The 27,720-nt window shown below is 34.9% G+C and overlaps 1 long non-coding RNA gene across 2 annotated transcripts; it reads left to right on the top strand.

The window, feature by feature from the left end:
• Positions 1 to 434: 434 nt before the first annotated feature.
• LOC113707911 (uncharacterized) lies at positions 435 to 3,419 on the top strand. Of its 2 annotated transcripts, none has more exons than XR_003452377.2 (2): positions 435 to 724; positions 1,004 to 3,419. It is a non-coding gene; the product is annotated as an uncharacterized lncRNA (long non-coding RNA). The 2 variants fall into 2 exon arrangements; XR_003452376.2 differs by having other exon boundaries at positions 924 to 3,419.
• Positions 3,420 to 27,720: the final 24,301 nt, after the last annotated feature.

Below are 27,720 nucleotides of genomic sequence, written 5' to 3'. Positions count from 1 at the left end.
ACAGAAGCAAGCATGCGCAAAATTTATTCTTCTTCTTCAAAGTTCCAAAACTATGAAAATTGCCACCTATGGATTATATTATCCCTTTGGCCAAACGTACTTTTATGTGCAACACTTGTTTTCGGAATTTCACTGTTCTCAACTTCGTGATTTAACCAGCTCATTTTTCATTAGTCTAATTTGTCTCAACTTCTTTGTACATGTTATGTTGCTAATTCCTAGAAAAGTTGGATCAAACCACTTTTGTATTTTTAACATAACATGGACCAATCACCTTTTGTTTTCACCTTTCAACTATTAAGTATTTTTCTAGAATGCTAGAAAAACATACTAGAAGGCCAGTGGTCCCCATGGTAAATTTCTTTTAGCAAGACTAATAGATTTCTCATGTATACACAAGAGAGAGAAGGAGGGGACTAGGCGGCAACATGTCAATATCAATAGCTGTAAGTAAGGACCAAAACTGGCCATGAAAACACTATATATGGTACTGTTTAAGAAGAGGGCAGAGTGCATTTATAATGTTGAAGAGGAGAGTCACGAGGGATTTCAGGCAAAGTCATGCATGGCTTGTGTTACTGTACCAGCAATCTCACCTTAAAAGCTTCCAAAAATACACAAAAATCCCTATTGGTATTCAATTCTACTTCCTTTATCATCAAGTTCATTTATGTTCTTTCTGATGTATTTTGGTCTGAGAGCTTGAAGCTGCCAGCATGATCTGGTAAGAACAAGTCCATGAATCTTTTGTTGATTCCTGTACTACTTCCATTAAGATCATGAAAATCTTGAATTAGATACTACTAGACTAAAGTTCCAAATCATATTTCATAACCTTTAAAGGATGTATAATTGGCAACAGATCGGCAAGATTTGATCTATATGTTCAAATTTTCTTGCTGTGCTTTCTTACCATGTTTTAGTTTTAAGGGCTTAATCAGAAGGCGTTTGAGAGTAAAGAAACATGTTAGGAAATCTAGCTTCTTAGATTTGGTTTCATCAGGTCATCTAGCAGCTTCAATCGCTCACCAACAATACAATCCAATGAATTTGCAACTCGATTATATCAGGTATTAATCTTTTTCTTCATTAAATCTTCCAGATTATAATCTCCCTTGATGGTTAGCTTTTAGTGCATTCTTTAATTATTGCATAAAATATATGTTGTTTCCTATCTTTATAATGTTGATAAATCTCTTTAAGATCCAAGTATAAAACTTGGCATTCGCGTGTAAGGTCTTGTTGTGTAATTAGCTGCATTAGGACCACATTTGTCTATTAATGTCCACTTAAAATCTAGGCCAGCATTATCTAATTGAATTAAAATTTATACTTTTCAACAATCAAGATAATGACTCAAAACACAATAGATCCCTTTCCTTATATGCAATAGGCCTATACATGCTTGCATGTGCATTGATAAACTTTATGCATCTCCTTGCGCGCACCGTGGGCTGTTGTGTCTGTATGACTCATTTCTTTGTCTCCGGACTGCATATGATCCAGGAGTCAGTACAATATTAAAACAATCCCAAGACTCAAGAAAAGCATAATTTTTTTTTTTTGTTTTTGTTTTGCAAGAAGTAACTAGTTAGAATCCTAGTGATTCGTGTCCTTTCAAAATCAAATGATTGTGATTATGATCTACTTCCTTGATCTCAAAATTGCATATCCCGGGGGCGGGGGAGTGTTGATTTGTTTGGATATCCCATATAATCTGTTATGTTGACTAGTAAACAAACTTCTATCGGATTTTGTGTTTCATTGTGGCTTTAGATTGAAATGATGATGATGCAATAAGTTTTGGTTATCATGATATTCTGTGATTGTAGTTGTTTATAGGCTGTGGAAGCAAAAGCATTACTCTGGAGATGTTAACTCTTCTTGTTTCAATAGTTGTTGTAGTAGCTATTGCATATGGATGCATTCACTTTTTTTATTGTAATTTTGTGCCTGATAATTTGCAGCTTTTCTGTAAATTTGGACAGGTGTCCAAATGCTTTCACATGATGCCCTTTAGCCTTTACAGTAGTCTTACTGTCTCCTAGTGCTGTAACATAAAAAATGCAGAGCAAAATAGCTTATTTATTTGGACCAGAAAGAAAAGAAACCTCTTGTCTGTGTCTTTCAGTGGTTCTGATGGATGAGCATAGAAAGTCTCTATCATTGATTCATCCTCTTTGTCTATTTTTACGACAAGCAGTCACATTCATTTTTAAGAAGAGATTTATGGTACAAATTCTGTACAAGTTAAATTATACAGATGTATTTCATACTACAATCAACTGTACTTTTCAAGTTTCTACTTTCCTTGTTCAACGGGAGATGTTTGTTTGTTTCTCTACTTAAATGATACGATCATTGTGGAAAAGAATCCATAAAAACTCGGAGGTTAGGTGCCAATGATAAGCGAAGAGAGTGAAAATATAATACATGAAAGCTATCTGCATTTCATTGAATGTTTGCTGTTAGTTCACTGAAACACATTAGACAAAGTTCGGGATGAAGTGTGTGGCTGTAATCCCATACCCTATTGTGCTCAGAGCTTGAAATTCAATTTCAATTCATTTAATTTAGCCAAAAAGCAAAAAAGAAAAGAAAATAAATAGAGAGATCTAAGTTCAAGTTATTGAAGTTCTTGGAATATTAGCTAAATATGGATGTAGCTATTTCAATCTGATTTATGTATGCTTGGAAAATGCTTGAACTCCGAATGACGAGTAGTACAGAATCTACTAGCTGCTCTGATTAGAATGAAATATCTGATTAAGTTCCCTGTTGCAAGTCTTAGCACCCGCAGCTTCTGAATTTGATTCATTTCTTCGATTGATTTATCAAGTATTAAAATTGTAATGGCACCACCGATGAATGACCTTTTTACTGATGATACATGAATGGTTCATGAATATTGAAAAAATTCACTGTTTTATTCTCCCATGTTAGCTATGTCACTTCCCTTGTGTCCGCTATCTATGGCTGAATAAAGATTTCTGTTCTGAGAAAAACAAGAAGTGGTCCGACTGTCTCTTCTGTCGTATTATCATCAAGGGGTCCTAAATTTAAGATGGATATAGCTGAAGAAGAGAGTTTTGGAGGCTTTATATTTCACAGACAAATGCATCAGCACAAATTTGGTCTATTTTGTAGATCATACTGATCATCGTTGGATGTAAATTGTGTGGTTGCCTTTCTTTTCCTTGTGAAGCCGTTTTCTTCTAATATTGTCAAGATCATTACTAATGGCATCAGTATATTGCCTTGCATATTCATTTAGATTCTAAAGTTAGATATATATGGATGACACTACGTCCCTGAGTTGCTTGTATGAGTAATTTTTCAGTTGATGTAGCATCTGCACTCGTTTGAAGGGACTTCCAAAAGTGAAAGAAAGGCTTGTTAAAGCGCAGTTGACGTTTGTAGATGACCTTTCTTTCCTCTACTCTTATGCTTGTCAAAGTGCACCTAACCTTGAGTTCCTTCGTAAAAAACTTCACGGAGACATGGGACTTCACTGAGACATGGTACATAGTTTCAAAATGCAAAAACATAAAGATGCTACTCATTTTCACAGCTTAGAGCGAAAATTATTAGATTGAACAGATGAACCTATTCATCTTAGTCCTCCCTTTTTATGCCTTATTTATCATGATTAACTAGAAGGCTCATACTACCTTGTAGTTGATAATTCTCTAAGCTGATGTGAGGTTCACACCCCAAAAAAAAAAAAAAAAATGAAGATGGTTTAAAAATCAATTTATTTATCTTTTATAGGCAGGTTTTTTGAGGCCTCTCTCTTTCTTTTTTTTTTTTCTTTTTTTTTTTTTGTTGAGTAGCTACTAGCCTGTTCACCATGATGATGATCATCATCATCATCATGGCATCAAAGTTGGAGTCATAGGGAACAAATTAATGAATTAGAGTCCAAGAGTGGTTGTTCAAACTTAAGAATCTGGTTGTGCTTTCACTTATTTTCCATGTGAGGTTGGAGTTGTTCATTCTTGATTAGCTTTTCAGGCAAGTATAAGTCATGTCAAAGACTGAACTCCACGGCTCTAACGAGGAGCAGTTGATAGATACTGCATCATTAGGAAGATTGATTAGTCTGTTTTTGAGCAAAGAAGTTTGGTTACGCAAAATCTTGTGACCCAAATCTATCTAGGCTTAAGCAAATGACATGAATTTCCACCGACAAGAAGAACATTGCTTGATGCTCGTGGAGTTTGATCTCTATCTCTTTTTTTTTTTTTTTGTTGACAATTACATGACTATAGATGATCTGTTTACTTTTATGCTTGAAGGACTACAATTTCCATTGAAGTAAATACTTACTTCCTCTATAACACACATGTTATGACTAGGGGAGAATTTGAGGTTCAACTTCTTACCAGTATCACGTCCAAATAATATGTATATATGATAAACAACACACGCGCACACACACACACACACACACACACATATATATATATATGTATATGTATATGTATATATAAGGAGTTTTATTACTTTTTTGGCCTCATGGAAGTTAGATCTGTGTGCTGTAGTGATTTGTCTATAGCACTTGAACCAAATTTCATTGAAGATCAATATGGTGCGTCTACTACTAAATTTCAGTAGGACTTAATTTTATTTTGTACCCTCTAAATCAAGTGTTGAGTTAGGATTTTTTTTTTTTTTTCTGATTTTAGGTCTTGGTTCTGTATATTCTAATAGGACTTATACAGCATACTTGTCTGATAGGATGATGATTTAACTTCTTGGAATGGCTGATGTTGTGTTCAAGGGGTATGCTGCTTCACTTGTGTATTCAATATAAAGATGAGGAAGCTTAAATTTTTTTTTTATTTTGTGCCCTCTAAATCTACACTTTTTTCATAGACACCCTTAGTTTTATTTTACAAACTTGCACCTAAATTTATCAAAAAGTCTCAAGTTACTCCAATCACTCGTATTGTAGACAAAAAATATATGCACCGACTCGTCTTTTTTGTCCAATTCTTGTGTGTTGATGTCAAGTTTGATCATTTAGAAGGAAGAATGGCCTCTTACATTGACATATACTTTCCTCATGCTTCCATAATTGATAGCATGCAAGATTTTACTGACTTGTAATAAACTTAAAACTTATAGGGTATAAGGTACCCAGTTAAAAAATTCAAGGCGTTACATGGCAATAATTAGTAACTTTGAGTTACAAAATGTCTGAAATAAGAGTGCAAAATGAGAATCATTGAAAACATTAAAAGTATAGAGTAGAAAACTGTTGACAATTTGAGTAATTAGAAATCATCTTTATAGTCAACCAGTTCAATAAGTAAATAAATAGTTTAGAAAAGCTAATTAACAGGCTTCCCAAGAAAATGCACTGTATCAACGGCTAATCTAAGAAAAAATTATCCTTGTTAAGGGTGATTTAATTCTGCTTAATTTTTTTATTTTACTTTCACATGCTGAATGGCCATGAAAAGTATCAAGTCCATGCAAGCTGCTGCATGCCTCGGCTTCCAATACGTAAAATTCTATCAGAGATGATTTTTCCTTTCCAATCGGCATCCGGCCTCCTGTATATAGCATGTCAGAATAGGGATGAAGATCTTGCTTTTAAAAATCAAGATTTTACTAACTCTGCTTTTACAGCTATTTAATCCATCTCCAATTTGACCAACCTTAATGATTAACCCTGTCTATAATGACATCTTTTAATGTGGTGATTATCAATAATCAGTAAGGTAATAGAAGCTTGTCAGAGGCCAAATCATGCATGGCCCTGTTATTAAACTACCACATGGAGGACAAGCTTTATCACTGTCTTGTTGCAATACATCACATTCTTGCCAGGTCTAATAGGGGACAAGCTTTGACATAATACAAGCAATTAGAAGCCATCAAGTTATCATTATTTGATCCAGTTATAGAGATAAAGTAGCTTAATGATTAACAATCTCTATTAGCAAGTAAATTAGTGAAGATTGTCATTCTGGTCCCCAACCACTTCATCCTCCTATAACAGCAAACCCCCAAAAAAAAAAAAAAAAGGGAAAAGAGAGGAAAGGATGCAACCTTTTTCTTCAATTGCAAGATTTTTTTTCTTTATCCTGCATCTTTTGTACTCCTTGAAGGGATAAATCAGCTTTTACGCAGATGGATAAGTATTTGTACTTCAATGCAATACATGCAACTGAGTTTCTTAATTTTGAAATAGTATGATGTATATACCTGCTTGAAAATGTTAGGATGCAGAAGAAAAAAATGCTAGCTTTTATATATAAAAAGAATTTAATGCCTGAGGGTGTTCTTGGGAAAGTTGTACTATAATTGTGGGTGACATGCATCTGATTGGATTCATGGAAGGATGCTATAAAGTATAGCAGAATATTGGGCTAAATTATATGAACCAACCAAGATTTGGTTGGTGATGACATAATGGGGAGTAAATATAGACAAATCTGTTACAGAAATATAGATTTAATTATGAAGCTTATAAAATAGCTAAAAAATTCTGGATTACATGTATTAATTACAATAACTAATAACGAATTTGTTAATAAAACATATTAGTTATTTAGAAAGGAAAAATCTTTCAATGAAAATAGGAAAGAAATATTTGTTATTTCTAACTCTACGTTGTGATTGTTTAGTTAATTGATATCACTCATCAAATTAGGAACTTGAAGCTGTCAGAATGAAAACTCCATGTTGTTCAGTAAATGTTATGCTGATTGTGTAGAATAGACGTAATTGGAGTTGATAAGCTATTTGAATATATATATATATATATATATGTTCTAGAGTTAAAAGATTTTGCTTAGACAGCATAAGAGTAGATATATAAATTGAATATTTAGGAAATTACTGTGTAAGGAATATATTACTAAAGTTAAAATTTTCTTTTCTCATAAAATGTTTATTTTGATAGAGAAATACAATTAATCTTGCATTCATCATGCGAATTCATTGATCAGCAGCTTTTAATAGAGAAATAGTAATGACTGTGAACATGGATGCATTTCTTAGTTGCTATTCAAGAAGAATGGATGCATTTCTGTGAACATGTGATTGACAACAGCTCCAAGAACCAACACCTTAACTAGATTACCAAATGAATCAGCTTTCAAATGATGGATTAACCAATTCAACTCAGTTATACACAAATGCATCTTTATACAAAAGACAGAAAGGCTGGATCCTCGACCAAGTTTAGGCAGCATTATCACATTTTTGAGGACAAGTGATCACAAGATTCAACACCAACATTGCACAGAACACACCTCATATCAGAAACGTTTCTCAACTTCATCTACCTATCTTTAGTGTTTAACCTCTCCATGCATAACATCCACATGATAAAGGGGTGTTTTAAGAACTTTTATAAACCATACTAGGATGATGCCAAGCCACTTCAGCTGCAGGATATCTCAGCAGAGATCAATTATAAACTTGACAGAGAAGATGTCAAAGCTGCAAGATCAATTCAAATTCTGTATAAGATCCTCAACAGCTGCATTGCTTCTCCTCTCTACTAAGGCATTCCATTCACCAAGCATTGCCAATAATTGAGGAGACTTTAGCTTGAAGAGAGGCTACCAAACTGTCTTGAGATGTGCCAAATCATAATAAGACAGTAAGGGTCCTGTTGACTGTTGGTTGTCAAACCAAAGATAAGTTTCCTCACCACTGCCAATTACTGAAAAGATATATGGTTGCATAACCGGTCTAAGCTTGAGGAGCTTTTATCAAAACCAAGAGCAATCACTAGGTGTTGGCACAACCCAAGAAGAAATGACGCTTAAGCTTAACAACATGAACACATGCTATTCATAGACAGTCTTTCTTTAGTGCAATGGCCTAGATATATTTAAAGCAAAGCTCTTTGTCATACTTCTGAGCTGGTCAAGCCCAATCCACCATATTCAGAAGGCTTACTCATTTCCTTCCAACATACTCTGATTCCTGTTACCTGAATCAAAGCCTTTTCAGAGAAATACAATCGGCATATCTTCAAACTCAATAACACTTAAATTAACCGTAACATACCAGCATAAGTCCATATTTAGAACTCCAACCATAAATCCTTTTCTGAATCTTTCCTAACAAGACTAGATAATCAGAAAAAGATAATCCGGTGCTGATCAAAGGGGCACCTAGATATCTGACAGGAAGGCACCCTTCCCCATCCCCAGCTCATGCAAAGCTTCACTGGTAAGTCTTTACTTACATCTGCAACGGAAACCTCACTTTTGTCCTAAGTTAGGAGAAAGCCCTGAAAGGACAGCGAACTTCCATGGTACTAAGTTCATAATAGCCACAGAATCAGTAGCAGCAGTAGATACAAGAAGTAGATCATGTGCAAAAATCTGTGAGGAATTCCAAGAGGTTGATACATACTTGAGGTGATACTGGAACTCAGGTCTTTAAGCAGCTTTAATCCAACAACAAAGAAAAAACTTTCCATCGCTAGAAGAAAAGGGTAGGGAGAAATGGGGTCCCCTTGCTTAGTTCCCTAGAGTTGCCAAAGCACCTCATTAATGCATTGGAATTCGAAGAAAATCTAACAGAACATACTCCAATATTCTTTACCCAATCAATGAATCTACTAGGAGAAGCCATGAACTCATAATAGCAAAGATGAATTCCTGCTTCACAGTGTCTTGCTTTGCCATCATTAATCTGATACCCGCAAACGATATAACGTATTAAAAGTATTTTATCGGTAATTGCTCTATCATTAAAAAATGCATTATGCCTGTTGCTAATTCTATTGAGGCAGCACTTTCTTCGTCCTTTTTGGTTAGAACTTTAGAATACCACCATGTCAATTATATTAGAACCAAGAAATGGCCATGTGCACTTTCGTATATAACATTCTAGGCCTTTGGAATCAAAGAAGTTATAGTCCTATTACGAGAGTTTTTTCTGTTGTTGACCGGGGTATATAAGTGTATCGTGAAACAAACATAAGAAACATGTAAGGCCCACATTTTTGTCTCACAGTGTACACTGGCCCGTAATAGACATTCTCATAAGGAAGCACGCATTCAACTTGAAAGCAGTAAACGACAGCAATTATCACCCCATTTTTCACAGTATCCCCATTCTTACTCAAAAACTCATCTGGAAAATCATTGGGTCCAGAGGCCTAACCTTGCTTCGTGGAGAATAGAGCCAATTCTACCTCCTCGAGAATAATAGTGTGTTTTTTTTTTTTTTTTTTGTAAATTAACATCTTGGTTAACACTTTACAGTCAATATTTTAGTAATCAGATTTTGTAACCTTCTTCTGAGCATCAGAAAAAACCTCAGATTCAGCAAAATGATGCTTGTGAAATTCTACTGCCATCTTCTTCACGGTCTGTGAAATTATTTCCATTGCCATCCTGCAGAGCTAAAATTTTTTAATATTTTTATTTAGTAGAGATACTGAATGTCATGTTCGAGATTCGTCCACTAAGATACGTGAAGTTGAAATCTAAAATTTGGCATATACCATTTTTTGGCATGTAGTTAAGTATTCAAATGGGGCTTTGTGTGCCATCATTAGACATGATTTCATTAGGAGCTTGGCTAAGAAGACATTGATATATTCAAAGCAAGCAAATTTGGACTTAAATGTTCTGTTTAAATTCCAAAGTTATACAAATGTTAACTTGTGTAAGTTTAATTCTGTAAATGCTGGGTATCCTTCTTGTCAGTTTTTTATCCCATGTTGTCTCTCCTATTTCAATTGGATTTACTATTCTTTAACCCTTGTTGTTTAATTAACTAGAGAAGGGCAAAGAGAAAAAAATTGAAAAGAGTTTAAAGATCCTATAAAGTAGGATATCGTTCAAGAGATAAGAGATGGCTACTTTTATCTGTCAATCCTATGAGTTTTAATTAGTAATTAAGATGCTAAGGAAGTATCCATTCATTGAAGTGATTCTTCTCGTCCATCACATCATACCTGTTGAATTCTTCTCAATGCAATATTTTTATTTTGTTAGTAGTGTACAAAATAGCGTTAAACATTTATAATTTGCTAAGGTAAGTATTCATAATTTTCAATTTCAAATTGCGAAATGAAAAAAATAAGAACTAATAAGAAAGTGAATAGGAATAATCATTTGAAGTAAATACTCAAAGTTATGTGCATGAAGATCAAGGAGAAACTGAGAGCTTAGTATTAGTTGGGGTCTTGAACAAAACATTTTTCTTGAAGTCTGTTGTGGTTTGTGTTTCAGTTTAGATATTAGTTTGATAAGCCCTTGTAGGTAGTGGACCTGTTCTATTTGACATTGAAACTTTCTGTACTTGTGGGGTGTTATTCCTAGTTTGACCTTAGTTAGATATCTATATAATACGGTTTTATATAAATAAATAATTATGCAAACTCTAATAGTTAAAAGTTGAGATCTTAGAAATTAAAACTTTAATAGTTAAAGTTGAGATCTTAGAATTAAAGCGCTTGAGTTTAATTTCTCTTTTCTCATTATTATTTCTCAAATCCTACCATTCCTCTACTAAAAAACTAATAATAATTATGCAACTAATGGTAAAATTGTAAGGCCAATAAACAAAAGCATAAAAAGATCAAATATATATATATATATATATATATATATATATATATATATATATATATATATTTTTTTACCACCAGTATCAAGTGTTTGTTTCTATTTTATCATGTTTTTCGCCTATAGTTGTACTTCCTAATTTGTCAATTCTTGCTATATGAGCATAGTTGATAATAGTATCCAATGATATTTCTTTTACACTTTTAAGTCCTAACTGCGAGTATATCTTATATTACAATTTGTTCTAATGCTATAGTCAACAAGATTTTTCTGCAAGTTTGGCTAAACACTAAATTTTACAAAAACTATGACATATTGTATGATAAAAAAAAATGAAAAAAAAAGTGATCAAGCTTGTACTTTTCACCACCATTATCAGAGATTTTGTTTCGATTCATGTTATGTTTTTGCTTTAGCTTTAAGATAAGAGTAAATTTTATATACACTGACAGTGGATACACTATCACCGTTCGATTCATGACATATGTACAAAAATTGAATTTCAAATTCAAATTTTACATAATTGTCATTTATCCAACGCTGACAATGTAGGAAAGATTAATCCTATATAATACATATTTAAGAAGAAAATAATGTCTTTGTTTGTTTGTTCACAGGTAAGTTGTTCACGACATGATCTGTGAGATTTTGGCAATAAGTGGCTACTAATGTTCTTGTATTATTACTTAAGTGATCTTGAGAATTAATTAAATAAATACATTTCTTCCAACTTTTACTTGAATTCTTACTTCTATTTAGTTGTTTGATATTTACATCAATTATTTTTATTTTGTACGAAGCAAAATTTGTCAATCTAATATTTTCGAAGCAAAAGTACAAAGTACTTTGCGAGATACCATGTTCTTTTATCATTTTTTTGGTGCATATGAATCAAATCATGATAGTCAATCGATTTTTGAGGTCTCTAGCTAGAAGCGATTTCATGAACTCGATCTTTTGCATTATTATTGGTTTTGATAGAGAGCCCATACCTTTCTAGAGATGTTTGAGTAGGATTTTTGTCAAAATTCATAGGTTAGGAAAAATCATAATGATTTCTTGTCTTCTAGTTAAAAGTATATGGTAACAAAATTTTGGAATTTCTAAACTCATAAAACTATAACACGATTTGCTTGTTTACTTAACTTTTTGGGGGAAAAATAAACGTGAAGTTTCTTGCTAAAAACAAAAATGATTAGAAGCACACTCTCCCTCACACACACAAGCACAAAAAAAAAACACACACACACACACACACACACGCACACATAGATGTAAAACATAATTTCATACACATAAATTAACCTTAAACTTGATTTCAGAAATTGTTGGGACCAATACAAAAGTCATACAGATACTAACAACATAATCAACCTAAATATGGAAATTCAACCACTGAAAACTCTTTTTTTTTTTTTTGGTATGCAACATCAAACTAAGAAAAAGCGGTAGAAACAGTCCCAACAACTTGATCCCGTCTCATAGTCGCAGCTCCAAGTCAATGCTGTTCTTCAGCTGTTGATGGACCTCAACTTCTTTGCCTTTGATATGATTCCAAACCCTTTCATCAACAACGGTAGCCGATGAATCCTGAGATTCTGCCGGCTGCAAACTGGAAAGGTTAGGGTTTCCCCTGGCCATCTGGTTGGGAAAAGCTTGCCGAAACATATGGTTTGGAACCTTTGCCCTTGCAACTGGTTGACAGCCCTTGACGTTGGTTGATAAAGCTGGCAGATTTGCCATAAGAGGAAAGACACCTGGATTCACAAGTTGCAGGTCCAAAGAAAATGGGATAGGGTTAGATCTTACCATGCTAGCTGGAGGTGGTAGAAATGGTGGTGGAGGAACAACTTCATTGGGTGATGCAACCAAACAAGGTTTGGAACGCACCAAAGGGTAAGCCATGGGAAGCCTTCTTTGCACCGGAACAGGAATCCGTAGATGGTGGATTCCTTTCCGCCAGTTTGCATCAAAGCGGTGGGCTTTCTGGTGCCCTGCAATTGCTTGGCTGGTCCAAAATATGCGTGAGCAGTAGAGACAACGATACCCTAAGGTATCCCTTCTAAGTGGTGCCTTTCTTTTCATGGGATACATGATGTCTTGCATGTTGTTGAAGAGAAAGGATGGGAAATGTTTGGGTTCGAGTTGTAAGCTCTTGAATCGATATACATGTATATGTGTGTGTGTATATATAGGACAGATGCAAAACTGAAACGTACATTAGCAATACATGGCAATGCACATAAGAACATATCTCTCGTGAATTCTTGTCATGTTGTTTATGAGATTAGTAAGATTACATGGGCCAAATTGAAAATGCTCAACAAAATTTTCCAAATTATGTGTGGATAGAAGCAAGCAACAACTTTGGTAAGTATCTACGACCAGGACCATCTCTGATTTCTTTTACATTTAGTGGGGGGTCCTTGTGATAAGCATGAAATTGCTTACTAAGGATATTACAAAAATCACTTGTCATTTAGTATGTGTTTTTACAGTCCTAGCATTGAAATTGTATGTTTTCATTTTAGATTGACATGGGATTTTCTTATTTGAGTTCTTTAATTATTTTTTTACCTGAGTTTTTTAATTTACTTTGAACTACTCAGTAAAATTGTATTTAACACACTCTACCTTGAAGTTATTTCTGTAAAATTACTCTGATTGTTCGTGCACGACTTTGGTGAAGTTGCTTGTAGGAAATCTTGCTTTTTTACGTCATGCATTGTGGCATATGCAAAATTTGGAACCTAGGGATTGAAGAAGCTTTTCAAAAATCCAATGTGTCCCTAGAAAATACAGGTCGAAATTTGAAAGAAAATACACCTTAACGGATCATACTTGTGAGGAATCTACATTCCCTTTTGAGTACTATTAAACACACCGTTAGATGATGAAATAAGTGTTTAGACCCTTGAATTGAAATGATTTCAAATATTAACAATCTATAGTACTATCATCATTAAAGGATATAAATGGAAGGAATGGTTCTCTAAAGACACCGTAAAATTTTAAATCTACAAAGGAGCACAAAAAGATCATTAGGTGCAAGTCTTCCTATCGTTTAAACTTGAAATTTGAATCCAGCACACAGCACACACACAAAAAAATGTACCTTGTAAGTATAATTACTAGAATGACTTAAAAATACTTAGCCAAGTGGAACAAAGATTGACGTTTGAGAAATTTTTTTTTTTGAAAATGAACAATAAGTAGAAAAGAATAACTACATAGCTTTAAGGATAAAAACTAGAAAGAAGTAGCTTATTGAAATTTCTATATCTTATTCTTGCCTGATAAGATCTGTATGTATGTTATATATTCTTTTTTAGATTGAATTACTAGTTACTACTGGAATTTGTAAAAGCGTTATAATTTTGTAGCAAATTTGGAATACAAAATAGCAATAACTTTGAGAGAGACATCAAACTATTCAACTTGGAACCCATGATAGATGTCTTATAAATGTTACTTTCTTTCTTTCTTTTATTTTTTCTTCGTAATATGTATTACGACCTTTAAATTAAATTTTGTTTCAATTTTAATTTGAGCTACTTTTGCCCTGGTGAAAAGTTCGGCCTCGTTGTTGCGTGGTTTACTCTGGAAGACAACGGTTCTGGCGAGCCAAGTAATGTAATTAGCTTAACAAACCTAGAGGATTATCCGATTGAAGCTCAACTTTTATTTGAGGAAATTTACCCTGAGAAATTGATTAACTTTAGCATCAAAACATTCATAATTTCCTAGTATATTATGATAATAACGTATGCAGATTTTCCTTCCATCCAACTCAGAGGTAAGTCGTAAATTTGACTTAGGATGGTTGGATGTTGCTAATGCAACCACTCATCCAAGCAAGTTTCCATCAAACACCCAAGGACTGCCTGAGAATACCTTTTTCTTATGTAGTGAACGTTGGCTGAGCTTGAAAAGGAAAAAATTTTCTTATGCACAGGATCTTTATGAAGGCAATTAACCCCTGGGATTTCTCTGCTTTTTTTTTTTTTTTTAGCAAAGTTGATGATTAAAAAACTATCCAAAAGGAGGCTTTGACGATTAAAAAACTATTCAAAAGGAGGCTTTGATGATATCAGGGATTAATTGCCTTCATAAAGATCCTGGCCATAAGCATTACCTCATCTTCATTATATCAAAGGTTAAGATTTTAGGGCTGTTGAGGTTTCAATTCCTCAGCCATGAAACTGAACATATTGGTCTAGTCGTGGTAAAGGAGAACTAATTAATAACCAAGCCAGGAAATATTCACAGATGAGAAAATTGATGAAACCAGCCGCATAGAAAGGCTAAAAAAAAAAAGAAACCTGAGAAAAGATTAACACACACAACCACATGTATATATAAAGAGATTTGGTGTATGGTGTTGTTGGGATTATTGAGACATGAATCTAAAATGAGATATTAGAAACTATGGCTATATGATTGGGGAAGGAGTCGATATGTATAGGCAAGAAGAAGGCCCACTGAGAGCAAGGGACTCGTAGGAGTTAAAAAAAAAAAAAAAAGAGTTTCTGTGCATGCATCCGATTTACCCTGTTCAACATCTATATTATTAGACTTCCAATAAGTTTAATAATGCAGTGATAAATAAAATAATGGTTGAAAGTATTTGAAATACAGAATGATGTTCACTTGATAGAAGTCAAGGTTTATTTAGACATTTTATTTTAAGATCTGCTTATATAGTACTAATGTCTTTACAGACCATTGTTTTCTTTATTGAATAATCCTCTCTCCCCTAAACTTGTGAATCCTCAAAACTAATAACAAGCAAAAGAAAGAAAAAATGATTTGCGACTCTGAATCCTTTTGTCCATTCTCAATAAACGCGATTCAACTTGGGAAAAGATTTATTTTCTTAAGTTAAATGGTGTCAAAACCTAAAAATTTTTAGGTGTACTAGAATCATGCCAATAGTTACGCTATAATTCTTCTTATAACATGGCATAACCTACTCTAAAGGAAAAGAAAAACATTCAAAGTAGTCATAGACAAATTGATGTTTGCAAATACGAGAGTTAAAAGGACTTTACATCAGGAATTAATTAAAAGAAATTTGTTTTTAGAAAATTTTTGGAATTAAAGGATGTTTTAACAAAATCTCTATTAGGCAGCAAACTTACTATTGGCTCATACGAGGACTTGATTATGAGACAAGATTATGTGCATTGATATAAGAATCTTCGAGCCTAATATGGATTGGTAATCTATAGAAATGATTCGTTTCTTAGTTTGAAAAACCAAAGAGAAAGCCAGAAAGGAAGATTAGTGAGTGCTAATCATACTAGACACCCAAATCATTAACGTTGTTAGTGCTATATTTCTTTCCTGTTTAGTTTATTATTTCCTTTTTTTTCAGTTGGTTAAGCCTTACAAAACGAAAGACCTGATGAATGCTATGACATATGAATGTGTGTGTGCATTTTTTTTTTTTTTTTGGTAAATAATGTTATGAATGTTACCCATCAGTGGTGCAACAATGCGTAACTTCGGCCTCTAATTTACAAAGATCTGTCATTTGGCCAAAAGGGTAACTACTTAATGTTGAAAATATGAATAACAAGAAAATGACAATCCTGGTCTAAGTCATGCAGTATTGACTTCAAAAAAAAAAAAATTATAGCATCAAATAGGTTAAATTATGTTTGAAGAGCTAAACCTTACAGCAAATCCTTTATTTGGTCCCTCATCTCTTACATCCCCAAGTTTGTGCTTAATCTTCAAATCAAATAAGTCCTCATAATGCCTTTGTAAATCAAATAAGTCCTTTTATCAAAAGAGTGTGTAATTTTTGACCCACTATTGTGATAGAAGCAATTACAGAGCCAGAACTTTAGTTCAAAAGGTGAAGATCCGACATATGATATTAAAAATCACAATAGCAAATGATGCATGATGAATGAACTCAAAACTAAAAATTTAGAAGATCATAAACCATCAATCCTATATTTTTTATGACAAAAGAAAATATTATAAAGCAGAAATAAAAAATTGTATTTGAAATATGGAAAACTTCAACTACTTGAGAACACAACAATGGAGTTAAGAAAATGATCGATGCTAGAAAACACACATAAAAATGTTTTCTCTTTTTTTTTTTTGTTTTTTCATTTTCAAACGAACACTCCTTCAACTATTTCCTTGTGTTTGCTTTTCCTATTTTGTGATTGGCTTCATTAATGGTCATTAAAAGAGGTCTCAGGGATTAGTTTTTTTTTTTAAAGTGTAATTAGTATAGAAAAATGTATGTGTTCATGTAATAAGTAAATATAATTTAGGTGTGTTAATGAATTATCAGTGGGCACCTGTTAGAAAAATTCTTTTATGTTATATTTATCATTTACAAGGGAATTCAAAAGTTGGTTTGTGAAAAAGACTTGTGTAGAAAGAGATTAAACGTAACAAGAGATAATTTGAAACAAAATGTGTTGAAAGTAAAAGCATATTCATTATGAGGACTATTAAAGTTTTGCGGTGCAACATACGACACTGTCTAGGCTCGATAATAAGCCGAGATCTTTTCAATTTCTAAATGTGTGGACGTCTAAATTGGAGCTAATGGATGTTATTCAAGGATGTTGGGGTGGATCGTTTTTGGGTCCTCCCTTGCAAAGACTAACTGCCAAATTGCGAGAAGTAAAAGGGCAAGTGCAACTGTGGTCTAGGGATGTGTTTGGAGATATTTTTGAGTGGGTAAGGAAGGTAGAGGGGGAGGTGCTAAGGCTGGAGGGTCTTTTTGATAATGATCCTTCGGAGTCGAATTTAATTGCACTTCAAGAAGCGCGGGCAGTTCTGAGGAATTCGCTAATGGTAGAGGAAGGATATTGAAGGCAAAAAGTGAGGATTAAGTGGATTCAGGAGGGAGATAAAAATTCAAAATAATTCCACTCCGTCGTTGCGGAACGTAGGGCGAAAGCGGTCATTCATTGGATCAAAGATGCAACTGGGGATTGGATGGTAGATGATGAACGGATTGCAGTGGAGGCGGTTGAGTATTTTAAAACTTTATTCTCGGCAGAGACTTCGTCAGGTTCCTGGGATAGACTGAACGTGCTCCTCCACATGGTTTTTCACACACAGAATGAGGAGTTAGTGAAGGTTCTAGAGATGGAGGAGGTAAGAGAAGTGGTGTTTGGGATGGATGGGGAGAGTGCAGCAGGACCAGACGGCTTCACTGGGAGGTTTTTACCTTTGCATGGAAGGTGGTGGCAGGGGACTATGTGAGGCGGTGGTGAGCTTCTTTTGTGAGTAGGAATTGCCCAGGAGTATTACGACAATATGGGTAGCTCTTATTCCCAAGGTTAGTTCCCCTCAAGATTTTAGTCAATTTAGACCGATTAGCCTGTGCAATTTTCTCAGTAAAGTGATCTCTAAAATTTTAGTGATTAGATTGGCCAAGGTGTTGCCTGGCATCATATCACCCCAGCAAAGAGGTAGGCAGATTGTTGATAACGTTCTGTTAGCTAAGAAGGTCATAGCTGATATTGAGAAGGCTGGTAGAGGGGGTAATGTTGTCTTAAACCTCGACATGGCTAAGGCCTATGATAGGCTTTCATGGCCGTTCTTGATTCAGGTTTTGAGACGGTTTGGATTTTGTGAAGCTTGGATTGATATGGTTTGGAGACTGATCTCGAATGTGTGGTTCTCAGTTATTGTCAATGGGTCGCCCCGAGGTTTCTTTAAGTCTAGTCGTGGGATTCGTCAAGGGGATTTGATTTCGCCAGACCTTTTTGTTTTGTGTGCTGAGGTACTTTCTCGTTATTTGAATTCCTTGAGTGGGCGGCAGGGGTTTGTGCCTTTTCGGGTCCCGCAGGCTTGCCTGATTGTCACGCACTTAGCTTATACAGACGATATCATTATCTTCTCGAATGCCATGAAAAGATCGTTTCAGCTGGTTATGAAGGTGTTGGAGGACTATACGTCGATATCGGGACAGAAGGTAAACTATCATAAAAGTGGTTTCTTAACCTATGCTACATTGTCGGATTTGAGGAAGCGGCTTGTGGCACAGGTCATGGAGTTTTGTTCCCAGGCCTTCCCGGTGACATATTTAGGGTGCCCATTATACTCGGGTAGACGAAAAAAGAGCTATTTTGCTGCGATTTGTACTTCAATGGCAAGTAGGGTCTTATCATGGAAGGAGCGACTGTTGTCGGAAGGTGGGAAGTTGGTGATGATACGGAGTGTGTTGGCGTCCATGCCAATCCACATTTTTGCTGCCTCCAATCCTCCGAGAGGGATATTTGACAAATTGGAGCAAATTTTAGCCAATTTTTTGTGGGGTTCTTCTGATTTCGGTCCGTGGTTTCATTGGATTAAATGGATTCAACTATGTAAGCCTATTGAGGAGGGAGGTGTGGGTGTTCGGTCTTTGCAGAATGTATTTGATGTCTTTTCGTTGAAATTATGGTGAAATTTTAGGCAGCAACGATCATTATGGGCTGAGTTCATGCACTTGAAGTATTGTCCAGTTGTGCATCCGTGTTATTCAGATTTCTCCCCAGGGCAGTCACACACTTGGAAGAGGATGATGAATGCTCAAGTGATAGCGGAGAAGCATATACAATGGTCGCTGGGTAGCGGATCTGCCAGCTTTTGGCATGACAATTAGGTGGGCACAGGGCCACTGTGTAGGCAGATGGAATCCTTTCAGGCGTGCTCGGTTGCAAACTTTGTCGTGGAAGGTAGGTGGGATCTGCAGCGATTAAATAGAGTGCTTTCGGCGGGTTGGGTAGAACAGGTGATAGGGATGGCTCCCCCTACCATGGCACAGGCGGATGACATGATTTGGGCCCCCACCAATTCAGGTGTGTTTACTATTTCGTCGGCATATCAGATAGTGCACAAAGGAGGTACTGTTTCCCGCCTGTTTGCTTCTTTGTGGCATCGAGCTTTGCCCTAAAAAATTTCCTTCTTTATGTTGAGGTTGTTGTGTGGTAGATTGTTGTTAATGGATGTATTACACAGGTTTGGGGTTCTGGGCCCCTCTAGGTGCTTTTGTTGTAGTCTGAACCCATCCCCTGAAACTATTAACCACATCTTCTGTACGGGAGAGGTGGCTAAACAGGTTTGGGGTTGCTTTGAGGGTCTTATTAGCGGGTTTAGTGCGGCTTTCACAGTTAGACATAAGGTGATAAGCTGGTGGGTTGAACCTACTCTTAATAATTACTTTGGTTTTGTTCTCCGCACGTTGCCATCCTTAACTGCTGGAATTTATGTAAGATGTGGAATTTGTGGATATTCGATGGTAAGCTAGACTCGATAATGCATGTTTGTGATCGGATTTTCTTGGAGCTGAGAAAATGATTCTGTCTTCGGTTTCGGGAGATATCACTGCTTGATAACTCATGGATTGATTTTTTCGATATGATAGCTAGGTTGCGGAGCAAGATTATCATACGGGAGGTTTGTTGGGAAGGTCCGCATCAGTCGGTGGTGAAATTGAATGCTGATGGTTGTTCAAGGGGTAACCCGAAGAGGAGTGGCAGTGAGGGATTGTTCAGGGATTATGATGGGAGGTTCCTGCTTGGCTTCTCATGTTGGTTTGGGGAGGCTACTAGCCTTCAGGCGGAGATGAAGGCTCTGCTTTTTGGTGTGCGGTTAGGTGTGTCCCAGAGATTTGTTAGGTTGCACTTGAAATCTGATTCACTGGTGTTGGTCCGTATTACTCAGGGGAAGGTTCAGTGCCCATGGCAGTTACAGAGGGAGTTCCTAGATCTACAACAATATAGACGGTATTTTGAGGCCGTGTCTCATTGCTTCTGGGGGGCAAACAAGCCGGCGGACAGATTGTCTAATGTTGGCGTGAAGACTAGGTGTACTACAATTTATGAGACCTATAATGCATTGCCTCGATTGGTGAGGAGAGATATTTCTTTAGATGCGTTTGGGTTTTCAAATTTTTGTAGATGCCGGCGGTAGGGGTTATTTAGAGATGGGGCAGAGTGTGTGATCTTATACTCCTGGGAAAGGGTTCGTCTCGAACTTTGTACTTTTTTGGTTTGCATTAATAATAGTTTTGATTTAAAAAAATATTCATTATATGAAACTTGTATAGAGAGAAATTAAAGTGAAAAAAATGGCTTTCCAAAAGAAACTATTTGAGGACAAAGTACGTAAGTTAGAAGCAATGTTTTGAAAATCGGACCGGACCGGTTGAATCGCGAACCGGCCATGGCACCAGTCCGGTTCTATGTTAGGGTTGACCATGCTAGAAAACCGGTCAAAAATCGGTCCAACCATGAAACTGTTGAAACCGGATTGAATTGGTTTTTTCCGGTTTTCTAGTTTTCCTCTTCCTTTTTTTTTTTTTAACGTTTTGCAAAATGTAGTTTTCAAGATTTGAACTCATGACCTTTGTAATAGAAGACCAATATAGTAACCGTTGTACTATCACATCTTATTAATTTTTTAATAACTTATTTATATAAAACAAACACTCATAATTTTTTTTTTATTTTTTTTACAAAATCTCATCTTTTTATGACTCTTTCTTTTTAATTTTTAACTCTCTCTCTCTCTCTATCATCTTTTCTTTTGTCACACCCTTTTTAATCAAACATCTTTATTTTTAATTTATTGATGTTTTCTTACATCTTTTAATTTTATTTTTGTCCATTAAATTAAAAAAGTTAAAAAAGAATTATTTTTTTAACCCAAATTATTTAATGCCACAACCACTTACTTTTATCTCATTTTTTGTTTCTTATCAAGTTTGCATTTCTATTTTCGATTCTCTTGACTTCTTTCGAACTCCAAACTTTCGTTTTTAAATTACAATTTCTAAATCCCAAAACGTAAATTAAAATTTAAGTTCACAATGTCTAAATTCTCGTAGACGTGAATTTTGTATAATTTCAAAATATTGTGATATTTTTGGGTTGGATTTAAGATTTTTTGATAGATATAATTGAAATTGAGATGAAATTTATTTGTTTAAACTTATAATTCAAAAATAAATAATTTATTTTTAAAAATCCAAATTATTCAAAAATAGTAAACTTTTCATCATGTAAAGTATTAAATTAGTCCATTACATGTCTTATTTTGTGCATATATATATTTATATAAATTATATTTTTAAAAATTCATTGAACCAAGGTTGAACCAGTTCAACTTGTTGAATCTCGACCCTTTCACTTCACCGGTTCAATTAACGGTCCGATTTTTAAAATATTGGTTAGAAGGGGCAAAGTATGTAACATAAGTAAAAAGAGTCCTAATCGTTTGGGGGGGGAGGGGGATAGAGTATGCAGTTTAAGGCAAAAATGTCATGAATCTCATATACCTTTTGAAGAATTGTAGTAAGTTTTAGGGGTAGCTACCTTCGCTGGTTCCGTCATTAGATAGAAGCACTAGATTTACTGTCAAAGTTTTGTGCAAGATGATAAGTGACTAATTTACGTAATAATTGTATGACATTTTATATTATTTTTAGTCACTTTGGTTATATTATTGGAAGAATATGAATCATTTTGGCTATAATTGGTGAAAAATGCTTTTAAGTGATTAAATGAGATTTTTATCACTTTTTACTTGGATTTTGTGTATTTTGACAGTTTTGACACATTTTCGTATTTCGGCTATAACTTGAGTTACAATGATCGGATTGGGATGATTCTTGAACCCATTTGAAGATAAGAGATAGATCTACAACTTTGGTGAAGACATCCGAATCCAGTTTGAAGGTTTTAAAAATCAAAAAACCGAATTACATTAGCTAATTTCTGTTGGTCGAAGCTGAAACAGGGCAATAAGCAGACAAGGGTATTTCAGTCATATCTCAGCCTACACAGATCCAAATGAGGTGATTCTTGATGCATTGGAAAGATAACTCAAAAGGCTACAACTTTCATGTTTTACACATGAGCTGGTTCAGCCTCTAACATCAAGAAAAGATCGGTTGAAGTTGGGCCAAAAACAGAGCAAGTGATCCACACTCGGATCCACTATTCATCCGAACGCTCGGCTGTTTCTGGGTTAGTGGATCCGAGCTCGGATCCATACGGATCCGAGGCACTGTAGCAGCTCGGATCACTGGTCAGAAAAGGCTGCTTTATACGCGTAAAACTCAATTTCACCTCCACCAACTCACATGGGATGCTAGACATGTGAGAAACATTCCCAGCTGTAAAAGGGAGTTGAAAACATCATTTCTTGACCAACCTTTCATCATTAAATAGCCAAATTCATTGCAAAATGAAAAGAGGGAGATGATAGAGTAAGAGATAGAGAGACATACGGGAGAAGCTTGGAGTCTGCAGAAATGTAGCTCTTTCATCTTCCTAGTATTAGTTTAGCTTAGTATAGAGTAGTATAGTTCAACCATTCTTGTTTATTATCTAGATTAGGATGAAGATGGAGGATGAAGAAGGCAAGGAAGAAAGCTCATGTGACAAGGGTTGTATTCCTTCCAAACTCTTTATCTTTTGTATTTGATTCCAAGTTTAGTTAATATACAAGTTCTGGATTTCGTGTGTAATATGTGTTTTTAAAGTTTAAGCCTTGGGTTTGGTTGAACTTTCTATGATTGTTAGTGTTTATTATTTGGTTATTTGATTGCTATGATTTGAGCAAGTTATTTAGCACTTTGGCTTCTTAAATCATGATTAATCTGGTACCATTAATTGTGATTATCTAAGGTGTTGTTTCTGCAATGAAAATTGAGATTTAACACTAGTTCAAGAAGTGCTAAACATAGGGAGTACACTCACGAAAGTAGAGGTGCACTTATGTGGTTTTTAGTGATTCATTTCATGTAATTTCATTGAAGAAATGAACTTGTAGCTAATTTCATAACCATGAAAATAGGTATGGATTAGTTATGAGTATAGTTGATTCACTACGAAAGTAGGTTTCACATGTTTAAGGAAATTACACCATAATTAGCTTAGATGTAGTACTCAATGATCTAAATATAGCACTTGCATGAGTAGTTAGGGATACCACAACCTAAGGAGCTTTTATTTGTTATTTTGTATAATTTCAGTAGGTTAAATTTGTTATAATTCATTGATAGTCTAAATAATAGAGAAGCTTTAATAATACCGGTAATTGTTCACTCTTTCCTGTGGGATCGACCCGATATATACCCTAAACTACTAGTTGATCTGTATACTTGCAGTGAACGGGTGTAATTCGATTTTTTAACTTGTACGTATGTAAAATACCCGTCAAGTTTTTGGCGCCGTTGCCGGGGAAGATTTGGCAATATCGGTGTGAAGAGCAACTTTATTAGTTTAGACATAATATTAGTTATAATGTGAATGTTATTTTCTGTTATTTTTGTATTTTATGTGTATGTGTTTCATTACCTATTTTTCTTACTAATTTTGCTTTTGAGGTTGTTTAAAAGCAATTTTAGGTGATGAGAAGGGTAGGTCAATTTGGAGAACAATGCTTGAGAAGTGGAAGATTGGCAATGGATGGTTACCAAGTGCAAAGCTCCTTCAACAGAGGTAACCAAGAATTTACAGAATGTATGTCTTTTGAAGATGGTTTAAGGTGCTTAAAGAATAAATTTGATGTTATGATATTACAAGTTCAAATGGACGTAATTATGCATGAAATTGGGCAAGGGAGGAATGTTAATGCTTTTAATTCTTATCATGTGATTTGTGACTTGTGTGGAGGTTATCATGCTACTAATACATGTATGCAAGCACAAAATGTGGATTATTATGATGAATTAGAGCATTACAATCCTTGTTTTGATCAATATAGTGCTAATTGGAGCAATTCTCCTGCTTATGGTTGGAATAATCAATGTACTTATAGTGATAATTCATGTTTTTATGATTACCAACCTGAAAGTGTCCAATATGAATCAAAACCATCTTGGGAGTTGGCAATAGAGAAGTTAGCTAATACACCTCTACCTTGGGAGTTAGAAAGTGAACCATTAGCTAATGATTCTAATGCATCTTGGGAGCTAGCTGTAGAAAATTTTTCTAATCAATTTGATTTAGCCATAGAAAAGCTAGCAAATGCAACCTCTGACCGTTTTGATAGGATTGAGGAAAGGTTAGATGAATTAGCTTCTCACTTTGGTGATATACATGAGCAATTGAATGTATTGTGTGAAGTTATTTCTTCTAATAATTTACAAAATGATCCTAGCATGAATGGTGGAAATGTTGTATGTGAAAATGGATTGCATTTTGATGAAAATGATGAATCTCAAGAGTGTTTTAATGAGCAAATATCCATTTCACATGATAATATCTTTGGAACTAACTTTGAACCTCAAGAGGTGAGTTTTAATGACTCATTTTTCACCCCTCTTGAGGAGTGCATTGAAAGTATAGGTTCTAAAGGTATTCCTGCTCAAGATACTCTCATGACATTCCCTTTGGTAAGTTCTCAAGTGGTGCATATTCAAGGTAATATCTATGAACCACTTGGGATAGGTAAGTCACTTCCATTTCTCACATCATTAGATCATGTGGCTTTTGCTATAAAGTCACCATTTAATGATCCACCATGGCCTAAAATGGTGGATTATTCGTTAACTAAGCCTCCTTGAAAAATGAGGTGATATAGTCAAGCTATTGACTTTAAAGAAGCGCTTATTGGGAGGCAACCCAATGCTTGTTTAAGTTGGTGTTACTTTGGAGTGATTTTATGTTTAAAGTATAAGTTTGAGTAATTTTGTTGTTTTTCATTTGTAGGTTTTGAAAAAGTGACCAAATGAGGTGAAAAGGGCGAAGTTTGATCAAAGATCTCAATACCTCAAATTCAGTAATTATGGTTTTTGATGCATTAAAGAGGTTTAGAATGCATGTTTAGATCATTTTACATGTGCGTGAATGGTTTATTTTGACATAGAAATGATCTAGGATGTATTTTGAAAAATTGGGGTCAAACTGAAAATTGCAAAAATTCTGCAATAAGTGCAGGTTCAATGGATCCGAGGCCTCGGATCGACTTCTGCAATCAGAAAAACTTCGAACTTCTTGATCCGAGCTCGGATCCCCATATGGATCCGAGGCCTCGGATCTACTTCTGCAATCAGAAAAAAAATTTTTTTTTCTTGATCCGAGCTCACTCACAACGACCCGACCTCGGATCCTTTCAAAAACGACCTCGGATCCTGTTAAAAACGAAGGCTTGGATCACTTTTCAACTCCACTTTTCTTCATGTTGGCTTGTTTTTAGTTGTAGTTTTTCGATTAATGTTTTTGTGTGTTTTGTAGGTGGCAATGGCAAGAGTTCATGCAAATGATCTCAATTGCAAAGGTGTTTATATTAAGGCAAAAAGGGAGTTTTCATTTTCAATTGCTGCATTTCATGCATTTAAAGTGTTTTCATGTTTAAGTTATATTCATGCATGATCATGTTAAATTTGAATTTTATTCAAAGAACATGAAGTAGGTTGAATGTGCAAGGTTGGCCAAGCAAATTTGGAGGAAAAACTGCAGAAAACAGCTTTTTCTGCAGCAAATCCGGCCATAAATCCGGCCAAATGTTGGCCGGATTGAAGGCCGGATAGTCAGGGGAGAAAAGAAAATTTTTCGAGCATTCTGGACAGAATCCGGCCGAAAATCCGGCCAGAAATCCGGCTAGAAACTGGCCGGATATGCAACAGTAAAAAAAAAAAAAAAAAAATCTGCCCAGAATCCCTCCAGCAATCCCTCCACGAATCCCTCCAATTTCTGGCCGGATTGTGAACAGTAACCAGCGTAAGATGAATCTGTTTCACGGATTCCTCACCATTTTTTTCCCTTCTTCTTCAACCCAACTCACACACTAACACCTCAAACACACACCACTCACTAAAACACCACTTCTCACCATTTAATCTTCAAATAACCTTCACCAAATCACTTTCTCCCATCCTCTAGAGTGAATTTCATAGTTCATATTTTTTCAAAAACAACTCTAAAGTGGTTTCAAGCTTACCATTAGTTAGGGTTCTACCTTCTTGAAATCACTCAATTGAGGTCAAATTGGAGTAAGTTTCTTGGGGGTTTTCACATCATATTCATCTCTAAACATCACCAAACCACCTTGAGGTAACAATTCTTCACCTAACTTTGTTATTTGAATTTTGCCATGAATGAATATTTTCTATTTTTAGGCAATTTTTAATATGTGAAGTTAGGTGCATTTATTTGAGCTTATTGATGCTATTAGTGATTGTTAGTGATAACTATATTTTGTGATTTGCATTTATTGTACTTATTTGGTGAATTCTTGCTAGTTTTATGCTTAATTTGGCTTGATGACGAAGTTGCATATTAAGTAGCCAAATGTAGCATTTTAATTAGCTTAGTGGGAGTTTTTTATATTTATGTGAGTAATTTAGATTATCTAATGAATGAAAAGGTGCTTGATTGAATGATTTTGTGAATTCTTAGGTAATTCTAAAAGAAGAGGTGAATTGAAGATGACCTTAATTGATGAAATTCATAAATGCACTTACAATTTTTGTGGTTCAATAGTTTTTAGTATTTCATGAATTCTCACGAAGGTCATTTATATTTTGGTTCGGTGTGTTTGCCTCCATTTTGAGATTGCTTTTGTACTTGCGGGGATTTGATCACTGATGACAAAATGTATAAATGGAACTTATTTTGTTCATGATTGTGGATTTTTTTTGTGTGAAATTAGCTTCCCTTTGCTTTGGATACTAATGCATATATTTGATTAGCAAAGAGTAGCTCATTTCATGTTTTTATCCCTTGAACATTGTATGGTTCCACATGCTTGATCATTTTTCCTTTTTCCTTGAATTACATGATTTTGTTGATTGCAACCTTTTATTTTTAAGAAATTTATTTGTTTTGATTTTGTCTTTTTCAGGGTGCAATAAGTGAACTCTCCATTCTTTCTCAAATACGGTTGGAAATTCGTCACTTGGCTATGGATTCTGATTGCGCAAGTTCAATTGAGCAGTATTTTCTTTTACTCTTTATTTATTTTCCTTTTCTCACATTGAGGACAATGTGAAGTTTAAGTGTGGGGGAGGAAAGTATTGAACTTGCATTTACTTGCTAGGTGATGATATTTTGTGGATTTAAATCCTTAGAAATGTTGGAATTGTGTTTGAATTATTTGCCATGTGGATAATTGCTTGAAATTGGGTTTGTTGGCAGGAAGTTTTCATCCATTTATATGGGGAAACTCCGTCAAAATTTTTCTAACATCT

Source organism: Coffea arabica, chromosome 9c (assembly GCF_036785885.1).
Source record: "Coffea arabica cultivar ET-39 chromosome 9c, Coffea Arabica ET-39 HiFi, whole genome shotgun sequence".
NCBI lineage: Eukaryota > Viridiplantae > Streptophyta > Magnoliopsida > Gentianales > Rubiaceae > Coffea > Coffea arabica.
Note: the sequence above shows the minus strand (reverse complement) of the source record. Positions and strands in the feature narration are given on the sequence as shown.